This window comes from Rosa chinensis, chromosome 1 (assembly GCF_002994745.2).
Source record: "Rosa chinensis cultivar Old Blush chromosome 1, RchiOBHm-V2, whole genome shotgun sequence".
Lineage (NCBI taxonomy): Eukaryota > Viridiplantae > Streptophyta > Magnoliopsida > Rosales > Rosaceae > Rosa > Rosa chinensis.
This window is the reverse complement of record NC_037088.1, coordinates 60,074,613-60,092,731: the sequence shown is the minus strand read 5'-3', so window position 1 is coordinate 60,092,731 and position 18,119 is coordinate 60,074,613.

The following is an 18,119-nucleotide window of genomic DNA, read 5'->3' as shown; positions in this document are numbered from 1 at the left end:
AGGAGTGGGTTTTGGTTCTGGTATCTGGAGGTTGTAACTTCCTCTTCAATTTTTCACGACTCAGCTTATCCGTCAATGTTGATGACTTTGTTTCTGCATGGACGGTGGTGATGACAAGGAAGAAGAGTTTGAGTAGAGGAGGAGGTGTAACGGTCGTCGGTTTCTAAGCAAAACGGAACCGAACTCATTAAGTGCGCGCCCAGCAACTGACCAAACGGAGAGTACGCCGTTACGGCGGGGTGATAGTGATAGTGTCGTCACCCGTAACAGCCTACTGTTCAGTTAAAATGGACTCATATGGGGGGAGTTGGTTCGGCGGTTAAAAAGTAAATAAAATATGTATTGTTTTTTATTGATCATTGTTTTGATATGTTTGAGGTCATAGTTTCAAAGCAAAAATGGAGTTGGAATGGAAAAGTAGGTATAACATGTTAGTTTAATTTTACAACTAGATTATTCTTTTAACTACTACCCACTAAAAATCTGATCCAAAGTCTGTGACTAGGAGATTTGTTCTAGTTAGTTAAGTAGTCAGAGAATAGAGAAGATAGCTGTTGTGGTAAACATGACTAGTTAATAAGTTTTAATCCTCTTCTCCCTTTTCATTTTGATTTTTGTTCTCATTGTCTAGAATCTGTTTTATCTCTTTCCCAGAAAAACCAGGCTTGGTGGTCTAGTCTTTGCTAAAGCTATATTGGATCACCATGTGTGACGTACTGACATGGCCAGGTGTCACGGGCCGACTTTACACGTAGCGGAATTAGCCCGTGCGGCGCCAAGGTTCCACTGAACCGAGGCCAGCCTATCTTCCTTACTTCCTTGATACTCCATTTTTCTTTTTCTTTCTGTGTGCTTCTCTTGTCAACTTGTCCCTTTCGACATCATCCCCTTACTTGTTGGGGTTTACCAACGAAAGCTACTCACACATGAGTCTCACATCTTGTGACTAATCGATCGCTTCCTTGTGTCTAGCTTGTCTCCCAAGACACTCGCCCAACCGATAGGCTTTCATGTCATCCCGGCTTGAGTCAGCCCATTACTGACCCGCGTGCATCCCGCACGTCGATAGCAAGTAGCATGACCGTGTACCGAGACTAAGTTGGCATTCACACTTCTTCCTTGAGTCATTCCTTAGTAGCTCGCACACCTTCCTCACTTCGTGGGCATCTCTCGCACCACACATCCAACTTCAAGACAACACATGTCTTGCATGTTTCACCTCGTAGGCATCACTTATGCGACCCACTCGGTCTTCAGCTCAAGGGCAACCCATGCCCACGTACTTTGGCCTTGTGCGCATCGTCCACGCACCATACTTGACAGCACGTGTCCGCTTACTTCATCTTGTGCATCCACGGCACAATCCTATGAACTCCTAGGCAACACATGTTTTCATCCTGCACCTCATAAGCACCACTAGTGCAACTCACTCGGCTCCTGGACACCGCCTGCCGTCGTATCTTGCCTCGTGAGTATCCTTTGTACAACCCAGTTGGCTCTTAGGCAACACATGCCCTCATACTTCGCCTCATGGACATCACCTAGATAGCCCATTCGGCTCATGGGTAACACCTGCCTGTATACTCAACCCTTGAGTACCAGCCTGACCAGCCATCGAGGCCATGTGGCCTGTCCCTTCTCACAAGGCTACCATGTTCTCTTCTTAATGACTGTCATGGCTCCAAGGCATAATCTAGCCCGTAGGCCAATCCCCCAAGATGGCATACCGTCTTGCTTGTTGGCACGCCACTTGAGTGAGCAACTCATCGTTGATGCCCCTCTAAAGCTTACTTCAATCTAGCACGGGGTCGCCCCTCCCGTGCTTGCTGGCATCCCTTTGTTTTGGGCAAGGTCGAACCCTAACACATGCCCATGTCTCTTGCTCTGTGGCCAATGAGCACCACGAGGTCCCGACATATCTTCCATAAGCCCACATGTTTGTCTAACGCCGATGGCATAAGGATCGCCCTCATACGAACCTCGACCCCGACGTCGACCCGCAATATCAGCCTTTCGGCCAATACTGTCCACGAGACTTCCTGACTCGTGGAAACATATGCCGCCCCTTTCTGACGACATATGCCCGGTCTCCTAGGCCCCCACGGGTGCCCAGGAGAAGCTCACTTAGCGCCCCATGAAGGCCAGCGCCGGGGGTGGTGGAGAGCTTGACACCATGCCTCCCCCTATAGAGCATATCTGGCTTACATGAAACTGTTAGGAGGAAACATCAAAATAGCCGAGGAGACTAATTGTCCATAACTAATTCACAGAAAATCCAAATGACATGCCATCAAGTGCGTTGAACTCTTTTCGACGTCCCGGATATTTCTTGTGTTTTGAGTTTTTCCAAATTCCAAGCCGAAGTACCTCCAACCAGAACTTCCACTTAATTACGACAATGCCACTCATCCTCGCTTTACCTTCAAGCTCGCCCTTGGGCTTCCAAGGCTCGCCCCCGCTCGGCTTTTCCCTCACAAAGTGTCACGATAGCACTACTCTTAAGTGCGGCTCGTGACACCAGGTTTGGTTAAGTAAGGCTGCCCATTAGAGATCAATTAGCTTGGCCCATTATATTCACACCTTCAGCTTGTTGATAATGAGAGGCTAGGGGAGACAATAAAATAGGAATATAGAAAAGAAAAATTAGTTATAAGGGTGTAGTGAGTTCTACATGAGTTGAATTTAGCTGTAGTATTTATAGAGCATGACTTTTAAATTATGTCTCAACTTGCGGAACACTGAAATATCGAATTAATTTTTATTATTAATTTTTGTTTTCAATTTTGAAAAATCATAAAAAAAAAATATATGTATGAGATTTGATATTCAGTCGATTGAACACGTTCTAAAGGTCATGCTTTCCAATGGTGATTTAAGGAACATGACTATTTGAATAAGAAAATTAGAAATGGACTTGGCATGGTTTAGTAAGTTGAGAAATTCTTAGGGCATGATTTTTAGAAGGGAAAATGATCATTTACCCGATTTTAGGCTAAAAATTGCCCACTTGCTCCACCAACTGTTTTTTAATCTCATTTACCCAAAACACTCTAAGGGATTATTTCCCCTTTACCCAATTAATTTTTTTTTTTTTTTTGAGACTTTTTTACCCTCTCCTTCTTTCTCACTTAGAGAGAGAAGTCATTTTCCACCTTGCTGTGCTCCGGTGACCAGTGGTCGGCGCGGTCTGACGCGCCTTTGGGAAGCGCGCAATTTAACCCTGAAATATCGTTAGTAGTATAAGCAAATAGGGATCGTTCTATTCCGGGGATTGAGGGTACACCTGTAATTGTGTAACAAATAAAGAAAAGTATTATTTACAAAAATAAAATAAAGAATATAAATATATACAATTGTATAAACAAATAAAGAATTAAAATAATAAAGTATTATTTACAAAAATAAAATAAAGAATAAATATATACAAGTAAACACAAATAAGGGGGGGATTAGGATTCTTAAAATTAAAATTAAAATAAATAAAATAAAGAAAATGTAAAAACATATATACAAGGGTGGAACGCAAGGAACAAAGATCAAAATCAATTCCATGTAATCAAATTCGATTCAAACCCTATAATTGTTCTTCCAAGTCATGAGAGAGGAGTTGATCATGTGAAACATTCGAAAGCAAATGATTTCCCATATTTTACTTTTCAATGCTAATTAACCTAAGCGAAAGCACCTAGATTAATCCTATCAAACATGCAATCAAACCCTAGAAAGCTAGTCAATCATGACATGTTCAACGCATTAGACATAGAGAAAGGCTATCAACTCAAGTGTACAACTTAGTTATGGAAAAGTCCACCTAATTGCAATCCTCTTCAATTAAATTCGATTCTTGTCCAGAACCTTTACTACTTTTGATTCAAGTTACACAAAACGAAAAGTCGATTTCATGTTCTTAAACCTAGCACCAATTACATGCAAATCCTATAAGTGTCGACCCAAATAAGATAAACATATAAAAGTTTTCTGTAAAGCAAATTTAATCGAACAAACTCACATAAGCAACTTAGAATCACAATTATGGAATTCGAAAACTTTATTTAAACATAGAAATTGGGCTTAAACTTTGCCCTAAACATTATTGTTAACTAGAAACAAGTTCATACGAAATCATACAAGGAAACCAAAAAGGTTACAAGGAAAAGGAACGAATTACACCGTGAGTGGAGATGGAGATGGAGAGCTAGATAGTTGGATCTTGAATCTTGGAAGCAAGCCTTCAAGGTGGATGATGGAGGATATGATCTTCACGGCTCCTTCTTCTTCTTCATCTCCTTGCTTGAAAATGCAGAACTTTGCAACTAGAGAATGGAGAAGGAAAATGGAAAGGAAATGGAGAGACAAAGAAGATGAGATGGATGAAGGAAGATGTGACTAAGGAAAATGGAGAGAAAATGGTGAGACAAGGAGATGAAATGGATGAAGGAATGTGTTTGGAAAATGGAAAGGAAATGGAGAGACAAAGAAGATGGAATGGATGAAGGAATTGATGATTGAGAGTGAGAGGAGAATGTGTTTAAATAGGGAAGAAAAAGAAGAGTGAAATGATGAGATGAAGAAAAATAATGAAAGTGGAGTATGAAAGTGGTTTGTAAAATATGTAAAAGATGAGGTAATGATGAAAGCAAAGCATGAAGGTGAAGAAATGTGGAAGTGATGATGATCTTTTAGGGTAGAAAAAATGTATCCAAGGAAAAAGAAATGCTTTCTTCATATGGGTGGGAAACATGAATATGTGGTGTTGAGCTGTTTTCAGGTCAGTTTCTTCCCCTTTATTCCTTCAATTATTTCTCCATCAAAAATTCAGAATGAGCCTTCGACTTCTTCATAAAAAATGTTCCACTATGAGTGTGGATCATCCTGACAAATTTTCAGAGCTTTATTCCATGTGGTTGGGCTGAAAATGCTGCTGGACATCTTACAGGTCCAGTTTTCCGGTTTTGCTTCTGTAGAAAATTGGGCTGATTGTTTGAAGGCCTTCCACTCATATTTTTCTCTGGCACTCTTCATAAGAAATGATCCTTTGGGTGTCTAGAATGGATCTGGAAGGTTTCAGCTCATTTGAAGTTCATTTGGTCACGCGGCCGCTCTTTCTTCTTTGCTTGGCTCTGATTCTCCTAGCCGGAGTAAGAAAATATTCAAGGTTGACTTTTTAGTGCATTTTCATTCTTCTCCATCATTTCTAGGTAATTATGGACGTAACACTCATTTCTTCTTCATCTACTCCAATGTACCTAAAAATATAAATTGAAATAAAAATCGATTCAGTTAAGGAATTAACTAAGCAAAATGTGAGGAATTAGCTATTAAAATATCACATTAAAATGCTCCTATCAAATTCCCCCACACTTAGCTTTTGCTAGTCCCTTAGCAAAACAAAACAAAAAAAATCCAAAACAGAACAAAGACTTGACAAAAAGCAAGTAAATGACTCTATTGCTCCTAACTGTTGTCTCAGAGACTCCAAACTCATGGCTTTCACGTTAAACACTCAATCAAAATCACAAAGATAATTCCATGGTTAATAAACCTGTGACATTCATATGACTAAGCAAGATATGGAGAACTTAAGTTATACAGTGAATGATAGCATGTTTCGAACAAGTCCAATCCAAACTCATAGGGCATACTCTCGATTTTTCTCTCAGAAATGGCTATGCTTAAAAGCTTCACACTCAAGTATATGCAAGAGAACAAATTGTAAGGCAACAAACAGCTTGCATATTTCATCAATAAACACATTTTGTGAAGAATTTTTAAAGACCTCATGAAATGACTAAGTGCACAAATGGACCTAAACCATAAGCTCGACTGCGTAACTGACTCCACTAACCAAAGACTGCCCATCTCAAGGATCAAGTCAGCATTTAAAACAGGTTGTAATGGGGCTAAGCTAGGGTTTTCGAAATGAAGATTAAGGATACAAAAAATCCTAAGGACCTAGCAGAGCATAAAAGGACCACCTTATGTTATCATTTTTGTAGACCAAATATCATTGTTTTGGGCCAAACCTTCACTCTAACCAACATGGGAATGGACAAAGGCATAATTTTCAAATTTGAGCCTTCTACAAATTTGCAAGTCCAAAACCACACTTCAACATTTTCCCAAGAGTTTTCTTTTCAAATTTTCTTCTCTTTTGCCGCTTTTCTTTCTTTCTTTTTTTCAAGGCAAAAATTTTTTCTTTTTTTTTTTCTTCTTGGATTTTCCCCACCCCACACTTGTCTTTCATCGTCACCCCTACATACTATGTCATGCTCTACTAAGTCCCTAAGACAAGGGTACAGATATCCTGTACTAAGCTCATGGTAGGGTAGTGAGGGTGATGAAACAAAGGTTTTCAACGTAGGCTCCAAGGGGTTCATTCTAAGGAGTCCCACGACGGGCACAATTGGGGATACATGCTTGTTTGGCTATCGTGGTTACCCTAATGCCTTCTATCCTATCCAGGATCAGTGCATATTATGGCATACAAGCTTTGACAGTCACAACAGCCGAGTTCTAGTACTCTCTAGTCCATTAAAATCTATGGCACATGATCATTGGATTTCCAAAGAATGATGAGGTTTTGCAAATACAGCCACGAAATTCTAGAATTATCAATAAGCACTCGAAAAGAAAGTATTTTAGCACAAAAACTCACTTTGGGTCAAATGAATCAGACTTAATCCTAGCATGCTTAATGAACCAAGTTACAATCCTATCTCAAATCTTCATACAAACATCACAATGTCGATTAACCACAGAATTCAATTAAGTCCTATTTCGATTGTGAAAACCTTCAGCCATGAATTCAGAGACATGTTCATCCTAGACGTTAGGAGCATCCTAAGACTCAAAAACAAAAACAAAAGTAACCAAAATTTTTTTAAATTTTTTTTTGACATTTTTCAATTTTTGTTGTATTTTTTCAATATATATGACTCAAGATAAAAGTGTAAATCCCTTCTCCCACACTTAAATATTGCATTGTCCTCAATGTATTCAAGAATAAGCATGCAATGAAACACTTAAGCATATAGGGATGAAATTTACGAAAATAATACTAAGTACAAATAAGTAAAAACGAAAAATAAAAGATAAGGATAAAGAAAGCAAATCTGATTTGCATGGGTTGCCTCCCAAGTAGCGCTTGGTTTTAACGTCTTCTCAGCCTAGACGTGGTTTCCTCTTGTCCTCAATTGGTGGAACCTTCAAAGCCTCTCTTTGGGTTTGGAATTGTATTGCTTGGAAGCTTACCACTCTCATGAAACTTGGTCATGAAGTCCACCACTTGTCCCATTTGCTTCTTGAGCTCTGCAATGTCCTTGGTATGGTTCTGTTGTCCTTGAAGCAAAGTCCTACGGAGATGCAGACATGGCTCAGTATAGTGTATAATTTTTTTTTTTTTTATATATATTTTTTTAAATTTTTACATTTTTTTTTTGTAAATAGCTGATTAAGAAGACTGAATAAATGCAGTTTTTTTTTGTTTTTTATTTTTTTTTTTTTTATAAAGGACTCAAAAATAAAAGACAAAAATATATATAGTACTCAAAATGAAAGACAAAATACAAATCTCTTCCCCCACACTTAAATATTGCATTATCTTCAATGTAATCAATTAAAAGCATGCAATGAAATAAGTAAGCATAGATAGAAGACATTTACGAAAACAAATCCTAAAATAAAAACAATAGAGAAAAATTGAAAAATAAAAAGAAATAGGGAAAGAGAAAGCAAATCTGATTATATTCTGAATTGGGTTGCCTCCCAAGTAGCGCTTGTATTTTACGTCTTGCAGCCAGACGGTACCTACATTAAATAAAGTTAGTAACTATAATTAACAAAGAAATACAAAATAAAAACAAGTATAACTATTAATTACAAACTACAAGTAAAATTAACAAGTATATTGTACAAAAGACACAAGTTAAGTACAAGTGAGTATAAAACGTGAAAAGTATTTTTACAAGTATTAAAGTGTGAAACAACAAAATAATTTACACGTATAGAGTATTCACAAGTATTTCTTTTGTTATAAACATTATTGATATCGAATCAAATTCCAAGCGGTAAATCAAGTGGACGTGCGGCCCAAGTATAGTCGCCTAGACACAAACTCCCTTTCAAATCGTTTGGGCAACCTTACTGAAATGGCCAGGTGAGGGAGGACGAACACGAGAGGAAAAATCCATTTTGGCATGAGCTACTCCCACATAGTGGTTTAGGCCCATTTGCAAGCACTTCTGGATTCAAAAACCCGTCATGAACGTTGTCCCCTTCCTAGACACCATTTCACATAGGCTATACTTACTAAGATGAAAAAGTTCATAAGTTTGAAGACAGTTCAACAAGTGTTAATAAAGGCCGCCCTCAACCTTAAGGGACCTGAGCTAGGTACCAATAAGGGGTTTAGGCCAATATTAACAAAAGAGACTTCACCTATTCCTCTCAATTTACAACCTACAATTAAAATTCGTGTTCAATAATATAAATAATATTTAAACTAAGTTTTAAACAATTTATAAACAACAAATATATACAATAAATGACACAATTTAACAAGTGATTTTTCAATCCCCGGCAACGGCGCCAAAAATTGATGCTTTCCCCGGCAACGGCGCCAAAAATTGACGTCGCTCTTGGCAAGCGCACAATTTAACCCTGAAATATCGTTAGTAGTATAAGCAAATAGGGATCGTTCTATCCGGGGATTGAGGGTACACTTGTAATTGTGAAACAAATAAAGAAAAGTATTATTTACAAAAATAAAATAAAGAATATAAATATATACAATTGTATAAACAAATAAAGAATTAAAATAATAAAGTATTATTTACAAAAATAAAATAAAGAATAGAAATATATACAAGTAACAAAATAAAAAGGGAGGGGGTTTAAGAATTATAGAATTGAAAATTAAGATAAATAAAATAAAGAAAATGTAAAAACATATATACAAGGGTGGATCGCAAGGAACAAAGATCAAAATCAATTCCATGTAATCAAATTCGATTCAAACCCTATAATTGTTCTTCCAAGTCATGAGAGAGGAGTTGATCATGTGAAACATTCGAAAGCAAATGATTTCCCATATTTTACTTTTCAATGCTAATTAACCTAAGCGAAAGCACCTAGATTAATCCTATCAAACATGCAATCAAGCCCTAGAAAGCTAGTCAATCATGACATGTTCAACGCATTAGACATAGAGAAAGGCTATCAACTCAAGTGTACAACTTAGTTATGGAAAAGTCCACCTAATTGCAATCCTCTTCAATTAAATTCGATTCTTGTCCAGAACCTTTACTACTTTTGATTCAAGTTACACAAAACGAAAAGTCGATTTCATGTTCTTAAACCTAGCACCAATTACATGCAAATCCTATAAGTGTCGACCCAAATAAGATAAACATATAAAAGTTTTCTGTAAAGCAAATTTAATCGAACAAACTCACATAAGCAACTTAGAATCACAATTATAGAATTCGAAAACTTTATTTAAACATAGAAATTGGGCTTAAACTTTGCCCTAAACATTATTGTTAACTAGAAACAAGTTCATACGAAATCAAACAAGGAAACCAAAAATTCAAACAAGGAAAACAAAATATCATTACAAGGAAAAAGAATGAATTACACCGTGAGGGAAGATGGAGATGGAGAGCTAGATGGTTGGATCTTGAATCTTGGAAGCAAGCCTTCAAGGTGGATGATGGAGGATATGATCTTCACGGCTCCTTCTTCTTCTTCCTCTCATTGCTTGAAAACGCAGAACTTTGCAACTAGAGAATGGAACAAGAAAACTAGAGAATGAAAAAGAAATATGGAGAGGAAATGGAGAGACAAAGAAGATGAGATGGATGAAGGAATTTTTGTGGGAAAATGGAAACTAAGGAAAATGGAGAGGAAATGGTGAGACAAAGAAGATGAGATGGATGAAGGAATTGGTCTCTAAGGAAAATGGAGAGGAAATGGTGAGACAAGGAGATGAAATGGATGAAGGAATGTGTGGGAAAATGGAAAGGAAATGGAGAGACAAAGAAGATGAGATGGATGAAGGAATGTGTGACTAAGGAAAATGGAGAGGAAATGGTGAGATAAAGAAGATGAGATGGATGAAGGAATTGGTGGGAAAATGAAAACTAAGGAAAATGGAGAGGAAATGGAGAGACAAAGAAGATGAGATGGATGAAGGAATTGATGATTGAGAGTGAGAGGAGAATGTGTTTAAATAGGGAAGAAAAAGAAGAGTGAAATGATGAGATGAAGAAAAATAATGAAAGTGGAGTATGAAAGTGGTTTGTAAAATATGTAAAAGATGAGGTAATGATGAAAGCAAAGCATGAAGGTGAAGAAATGTGGAAGTGATGATGATCTTTTAGGGTAGAAAAAATGTATCCAAGGAAAAAGAAATGCTTTCTTCATATGGGTGGGAAACATGAATATGTGGTGTTGAGCTGTTTTCAGGTCAGTTTCTTCCCCTTTATTCCTTCAATTATTTCTCCATCAAAAATTCAGAATGAGCCTTCGACTTCTTCATAAAAAATGTTCCACTATGAGTGTGGATCATCCTGACAAATTTTCAGAGCTTTATTCCATGTGGTTGGGCTGAAAATGCTGCTGGACATCTTACAGGTCCAGTTTTCCGGTTTTGCTTCTGTAGAAAATTGGGCTGATTGTTTGAAGGCCTTCCACTCATATTTTTCTCTGGCACTCTTCATAAGAAATGATCCTTTGGGTGTCTAGAATGGATCTGGAAGGTTTCAGCTCATTTGAAGTTCATTTGGTCACGCGGCCGCTCTTTCTTCTTTGCTTGGCTCTGATTCTCCTAGCCGGAGTAAGAAAATATTCAAGGTTGACTTTTTAGTGCATTTTCATTCTTCTCCATCATTTCTAGGTAATTATGGACGTAACACTCATTTCTTCTTCATCTACTCCAATGTACCTAAAAATATAAATTGAAATAAAAATCGATTCAGTTAAGGAATTAACTAAGCAAAATGTGAGGAATTAGCTATTAAAATATCACATTAAAATGCTCCTATCACGGTCTCCGGCGACCGGACTCCGGCGAACGGTGACCGGATTCAGGAAACCGGTAACCGAAATCCGGCGACAGATGACTGGAATACGGAATCCGGCTATTATTGCCCCCCAGTAATCATATTACTGCCTCCCAAAAATCATATTATTGCCGTCCAGTGAATTGTATGAACTCCCAAAACCAAAATGAATACACTACAGGAACAATAGATCAATTTATAATCATATTACTGCCCCCCAGTAATCATATTATTGCCCCCCAATACAAAGTCCAATGTTTCTACTGCCTCCCAATAGACCACCAAAAATGCACATTTTTGTAGGATTCACAGATAATTTGACTTTAATACACAGAAAACAACAGGTAACTTATCAAAACACCACACTATAGTGATCCCTGTCCCTCATATCAAAGTCTACTGGGGGCCAATAATGTGTCTACTGCCCCCCAGTAGACCATCAAACAAACCCCACAGTTACATTGCAATTCCTTCCTCATTCACGGGGTTCACCGAGTGTGAGGCTGGTGTAGGATTGGTCGGATCGTCATCGTCTTCGTCAAGATGGGAAGAGTTGGCGAAACAAGGTTGATAGGACCGGACCACCGACCTCAACCTCAACCACCGTACGTCTTCGTCGCCGTGGGTTCCCCAGTTAAGACCCGGCCAAGATCCGGATCGAGAAACAGAGACTAGATGGCCCAGAATCCGCCGGATCGATTGAGTTGTTGGCCAGAATCTGAAGGTGGAGCGCCGGAGCAGCCATGGCAGAGAGAGAGAGAGAGTCTGGGGGAGAGAGAGTATGGTTCGGGTGACGGCGGCGCTCGGAGGTTGAGGTCGAATCCGGATGCAGTGCTCCTATCTTCTCTGATGGCGGTGGAGACTTGATGGAGGTGGTGGCCCGAAGCTGCCGGAGTAACCATGGCACAGAGAGATAGAGAGAGAGAGAGAGCGAAGCCGGAGGTGGGGCGCGGCAGAGAGAGAGTCTGAGAGGATAGAGTTTAATAGGGGGCAAAACTGTCACTATAGGTTAGATTGGGTAAATGAGGTCAAAAAACTCTTGGTGGAGTAAGTGGACAATTTTTGGGCTAAAATTGGGTAAGTGGTCACGACCCCATTTTTAGAATGTATTCCAATTGATATAATAATGAAACCTTGAAAGAATTTTTTTATATCAATTTTACTATTTTCTAACCTTGAAAAATCATAAAAATGTCGTAAATTTTGAGTCCCGTCAATATGAGAAGTGTTTAGATATTATTATTTGAGGGAGCAAAAATTAGAATATTATTGTAGAGAAACTGAAATTGAGAGGAATTTGCTGTATATTCTCATTGATAATAGGGGTTTCTTTATATAGAGGATTACAATGCATAAAATCCAAATCATACAAGGAAAGTAATCATACATTGAATATGAATCTAGATCATTCTAATGTAACCATATTACCACTAGGCCAAGTAACCTAGAGTTTAGGCCAGACACACAAATAAGGATTTACTTAAACACTCCCCCTTGTGTCGCCCAAACATGGTGCTTCTCTCGTTGCCTCGCTAAAAACCTTGCCGAGTAACAAAAATCCAGTGGGACAAAAATAACCTCGGTCGAAGGGGAAAAAGAGCACAACACACCTTTCACGTTTCGAGACCATGCATGTAGACATCTCCCCCTGATGTATGCATCTCCCCTTGATGACTATGGTCATGGAAGTTCGGATAACTTCCGCAAACGATGCTACCAACATGTTTCTCGAAAGTGGAATTTAGGCAATGACTTAGTGAGCAAGTCTGCCATACTGTCCTCAGATCGAACCTAGTTCACCTTGATCTTGAGAATAGTCTGTTGTTGCTGATTATTCTTGGTGTTGTAGCTTTTGATGTAGCCTTGCTTCATTTGTTCAAAACAAGCAGTATTATCCTAAATGCTCGTAGGCTCATATGTGGAAGACTTCAAACCACAATTTTTCGAACATGCATAATTATGGATCCAATCCATATACATTCAAGAATCACTTCATGAAGAGCAATGATCTCTGCATTGTTCGAAGATATAGTGACTAGGGTCTATTCTGTAGACATCCAAGATATCACGGTCTTTACCCATGGTGAACACTTAACCATTTTGGGAATGACCTTTGTGTGGGTCAGAGAGATACCCAACATCAGCAAAACCTTCCAAAACACGTGTCGTTTGGGATGGGGATAGTGGACGCAGGCCAATGTTGGCGGCGTTCCTAGTGTGTGATGGGTCCGAATCCATCATCCTTCTATATGAATAGAACAAGCTCATATCAATCGTACATCTCAAGTACCGAAAGATATCTTTTACACCAATCCAATGGCGTCACATTGGTGCAAAGCTATATCTAGCTAACAAGTTCACTGCAAATGAGATGTTTGGTTTTGTGCATTGAGCTAAGTACAATAATGAGCCTATTGTACTTAACTAGGGCATTTCCGCCCCTAGCGCATCTTCGTCATCATCCTTTGAACGAAGAGGATCATTTTCAGGATCAAGACTACGTACGATCATGAGAGTGCTTGAAGGCTTGACCTTGTCAAAATGCCTAAGCATCTATTAACACGATGCTCAAGTTCCAAACCAAGACATAATTGTGTTCTCCCATAATCCTTCATCTCAAAATCGGATTTCAAGTGTTCAGCGGTTTTCCTTATCTCTTTAAGGGCTTCCAATGAAGATTATGTCCAACATGAACCGCGATAGAATCCGGAACTTGTTATGAAAACGCGCGGGCATATCTCCTCCCAATCAAGTAGTCATCTTAGTGAGCTTTCAACCTTATTGTAAACGCGTTCCGTGGTCTAGAGCCACTTGACTTGGGTAAATGAAGTTCACCATGAACCTTCGTTTACATTCCATATCTAGATCCCCATAGAGATACGTAGTGACCACATTTGCAAGCTGCATGTTCAGTTATTCAGAAACTACCAAACTAACAGGGTAGTGGAGTGCAATGACATCCATTACGAGAGAATATGTCTTACCGTAGTCGATTCCAGGGCGTTTTGTGAGAAGCCTTGCGCCATAAGGCGAGATTACCATATCTTTTTCACATCACGCATTCTAATGAAGACCCATTAGTCAATAGGTTTTATGTTAGGAGGTGTTGGCATTCTAAAGAGATTACCATCACTTTTTCTCATCACGCATTCTAACGAAGACCCATTAGTCAATAGGTTTAATGTTAGGAGGTGTTGAAATCACTACCTCGAAAAATCTTCCTCTTCGTTATAGAATCCATCTTAACCTGGATCGCATCTTTCCATTTAGGCCAGATTTCTCTACGTTGGCATTCATTCATCAAAGGAGCGTGGTTCGATATCGTCAGACTCAACAAACTCATGAGCAATAAAATGCGCAACTACATCATCAATTATGATGGAGTTTCTATCCCACATCTCATATACACTAGTGTAATTTTCATAGAGCTCTATATTCTCAGGAATAGATTCTAATGCTGAGGCGTCCCCCAATGATAACCCTAACCCGAAAGATTCTCATGAGACGGATTTTGAGTCTTGATGATCAAAGGATTGGAATGTGCCAAAGTATCATTCGAACACACGGGCCTCCCACGCATCCTAGTTGGAGCCATGGCCTGTAAATCCAGAGTGTCACTCTCTTTGGCGTTGGTGCTATGCCTACCTCCGTGTAGGGTGGTCCTATTTCCTCTCGTAGGGACGTCCTTCCTTGCAGGCATATTTGCAGCAAATGTGTGTGATCTCGTCACTTTAACAGGGATCGAGATGAGACATAGTGGGGACAGGCCGCGAAAATTCATGTTTTTCCTGTTGAACATCTGTGTTCTTATCTCCCCCTAATGACGGGAAGACTGTCTCATCAAAGTGACATCCACAAATCTAGTGGTAAAGAGATTGCCTTGCAAGGGCATTAAGTGGCGGACGATTTTTGGAGCCTCAAATCCAATTGAGTTGCCCATTCGTCTGTAAGGACCGATCATAGACCGCTGTGGCGGCGCAATTAGCACTCTTAAATATGCGTAAGTACGATATTTGTACTCAGTTACTAGCTGTAACGCAGAGGTAGATCGAGTGGCAGTGGGTTGTAGACGAATTAGCATAGCTGCATCGATATTGCATCACCCAAGCGGATATAAGGAGATTGGTGCGCATTACCAATATCTGGACTACCATCGTAGTCATTTCCGCGAGACCATTTGGGTGTGTGCATGAGAATATGATGTCCAACATCAATCCCATTGCAACATCCATAAAAAATCTTCGATGTAAACTCTCTAGCATAGTCAAATCCAATTGATTGAATATGATGATTCGGGGAGTGAGCTCGTTGTCATATGATATGTGCTAGGAGTGTAGCATAAGCAACATTACAAGTGGACAATGGTACAACACGTGACCAGCGTGTTTGCGTGTCAACCAACATCATGAGATATTTAAACGTCTACAGGTTGGTTGAATTAGTCCACAGAATCCCGATAGATTCTATGTAAGAACAGAATGAGTATTTTCATATCCTTATCACAGGACGGTCTCAGTCCTAATTTCCCTAAGGAACGGGCTTTGTAAAACGAGTGAGAGGCTTTAGAAGTAACCAATAAAGATTTTGGTTGGGCATGAGCGTCTGAAACGTTATTTGAAGCAAAGTTGATGATTGCAACATCACCTGGGGCGCCATCATCATGATGGACGCTATCCATGGCGTCATGGATAGGGACTGTGTCAACCCTAGGCTGGTGGCGAAAGGTGGCGGTGTCCTAGGCAGCAGCGGCTGCCATACTTAGTCCAGGAATCAATTTTTGATTCGTGCTTCGTTTCGCTTGAGAGAATGGATGTCCGTGTGAAGTCTTTAGTAGACGGATCATCCAAGGTTCGAATAATCTCTAGGCGCTAGTCGGGCGGTGGCCAGGAGACTAGCGCTCAGGGGCCTAGGCGGTTTTTATTTTTTTTAATTTATAATTTATTTTTAATACATATGTATGAATATACAAAGACTTACATGGATATATAATGAGTTATTATAATTCATAAATAAGAATATTATATAAAAATATTTCTTTAATTCATAAATAAGAATAATATGAATAGTATATAAAAATATATCTTTAATTCTAATTGCCCATTGCTCATATCGGAGGTGAGAACCTGAAAGTCTGAAACCATTTCTTCTTTTCACTTCTAATATCATTGCTACAGCTGCTGGGTCTAAGATATGCTCCACCTTTCAATTCGTTCAAGAATCAAAATCCCAACAAACCCAATTGTCCAATAGAGATCAAAAGGTGAAGTCTATGCTGGGTTTAAGATCTGCTCTACGTCTGTGCCAGAATGTCTTCGCAGGCGTCAATTTCGCTCGCCGTCATGGACTTCACCAACGATTTTCCTCTATTACTGTCTTTTGATATTGCTTGTTGCTTTTGGGGATTCATGGTTTTTCAGTTTTTGGTTTAAATTTCAAGTCTTTGATTATGGTTGTGGTGTTGTAATTATCTCAGCAACCTTGTTGCTGCTGTTTTAAAGGGATTCATCGATGTGTGTCGTGATCCAAAGGGATGACGAAGCTAAGAAACGACGATGTCTCGACTATCGGATTCCAAGATTTGATAGGGAAGGGAGAGATTCCACGCCGGCGCCCAGAAAAATCCAGTAGCAGACTGGCGTAGCCCGATCGCCCAAGCGCCTAGTAGCCCGTCTGGGCGGTCTAGGCGGCCGCCCATTCCCAGCCCGCCCAATAGCTCAGATTTGGCCTTAGTCGAGTGGAAGAGCCGCCGTCTGGAGCCTAGGCGGCCGATTTTTAGAACACTGGGATCATCATATCATGACCAGGATGATCTATCCTGTCGTGTTAAAGCCAATATGTGTCTAAATCTAAGAAATCTTCTCTCATAACTTTATTGGATTTAATTGCTTGAATAGTGACATAGAGTTCACTAGAGAGACACATAAACTTCTCTAAGATGCGCCTTTGTTCGCAATCATTAGAGACATTGCAAAGGAACTCATTTCCGTTCTCTACATGCGTTTTCGCATGGAATCCGTTGGCTATTCATAGGTGCGATTTGCCCTATGAGCGTAGAGAGTTCTGTGACAGTAATCAAGGTGCCATTTGGCAAGGAGAACTTGGGCTATTCCATGTCCTAGAATTAATATCGATGGCCCAGCCATCGTAGTCACAAAGTCATATGCTCAGAATCAAAATGGAGTCATAATGAAAAGAAATCGAAATTTTATTCATAAGCCAATGGAGTACATCATTGTCTCTTAACCATTAGGGGAATCTAATCCAAATGCTAGCTAATGCAAAATGGTATTTACTACACAGTATTGTTTGGCTCCAGTTTTCCTTAAGCTGGTCAACAGTCTCTTTTCTTGCGCGGGCATGCCAATACCGTTCAGGTGCGGTCATCGGAGGTATCCCTTGACCTGACTTCTTTCAAGCTATTGTGGACGAGGAAAGCACCAACCTCGTTGTGGGATTCTTTGTGCCTAGCGGCGCGGACTTTTGCTGAGCTTCTTCAGAATCACAATCGATACTCGATGTTGTAGATCGAGCAGAGCGAGAACTACTAGGAAGTGATGAGAACTTACTAAAGCGTGATTTTAGCTTGGCTGGAAGGTTTGGTGGCACTGACAGTCAGCTCTTGAGGAGACTAGGACTGGAGTGTGACTATTGGTAAGAGAAGGAGAGGGTTGCTCTACAGAGGCTTGGATAATCTTAGAGATTGTTGTGATGAATTATGTGTTGAAGTGTTTCATTGTAACCTCTATTTATAGGCTACCATGCCAAAGTGGTTGGCCTTAAACAAATGATAGTGGGGCACTAATTGGAGATAAAAAATGATGAATTTTGGAGATAAGGAGATAAGGAGACGCTAATTGGAGATAAGGAATGATGAATTTTGGAGATAAGGAAGCACTTTCGGCTCCTTTATTCCTTCAATTATATCTCCACTAAGAAATCATAATGGGCCTTTTACTTATTCATATCAAATGATCCAAAATGAGTGTAGATTATTGTGGAAAATTTTCAGAGCTTTATTCCATGTGTTTGGCCGGAAATGCTGCTGGACTCCTTATAGGT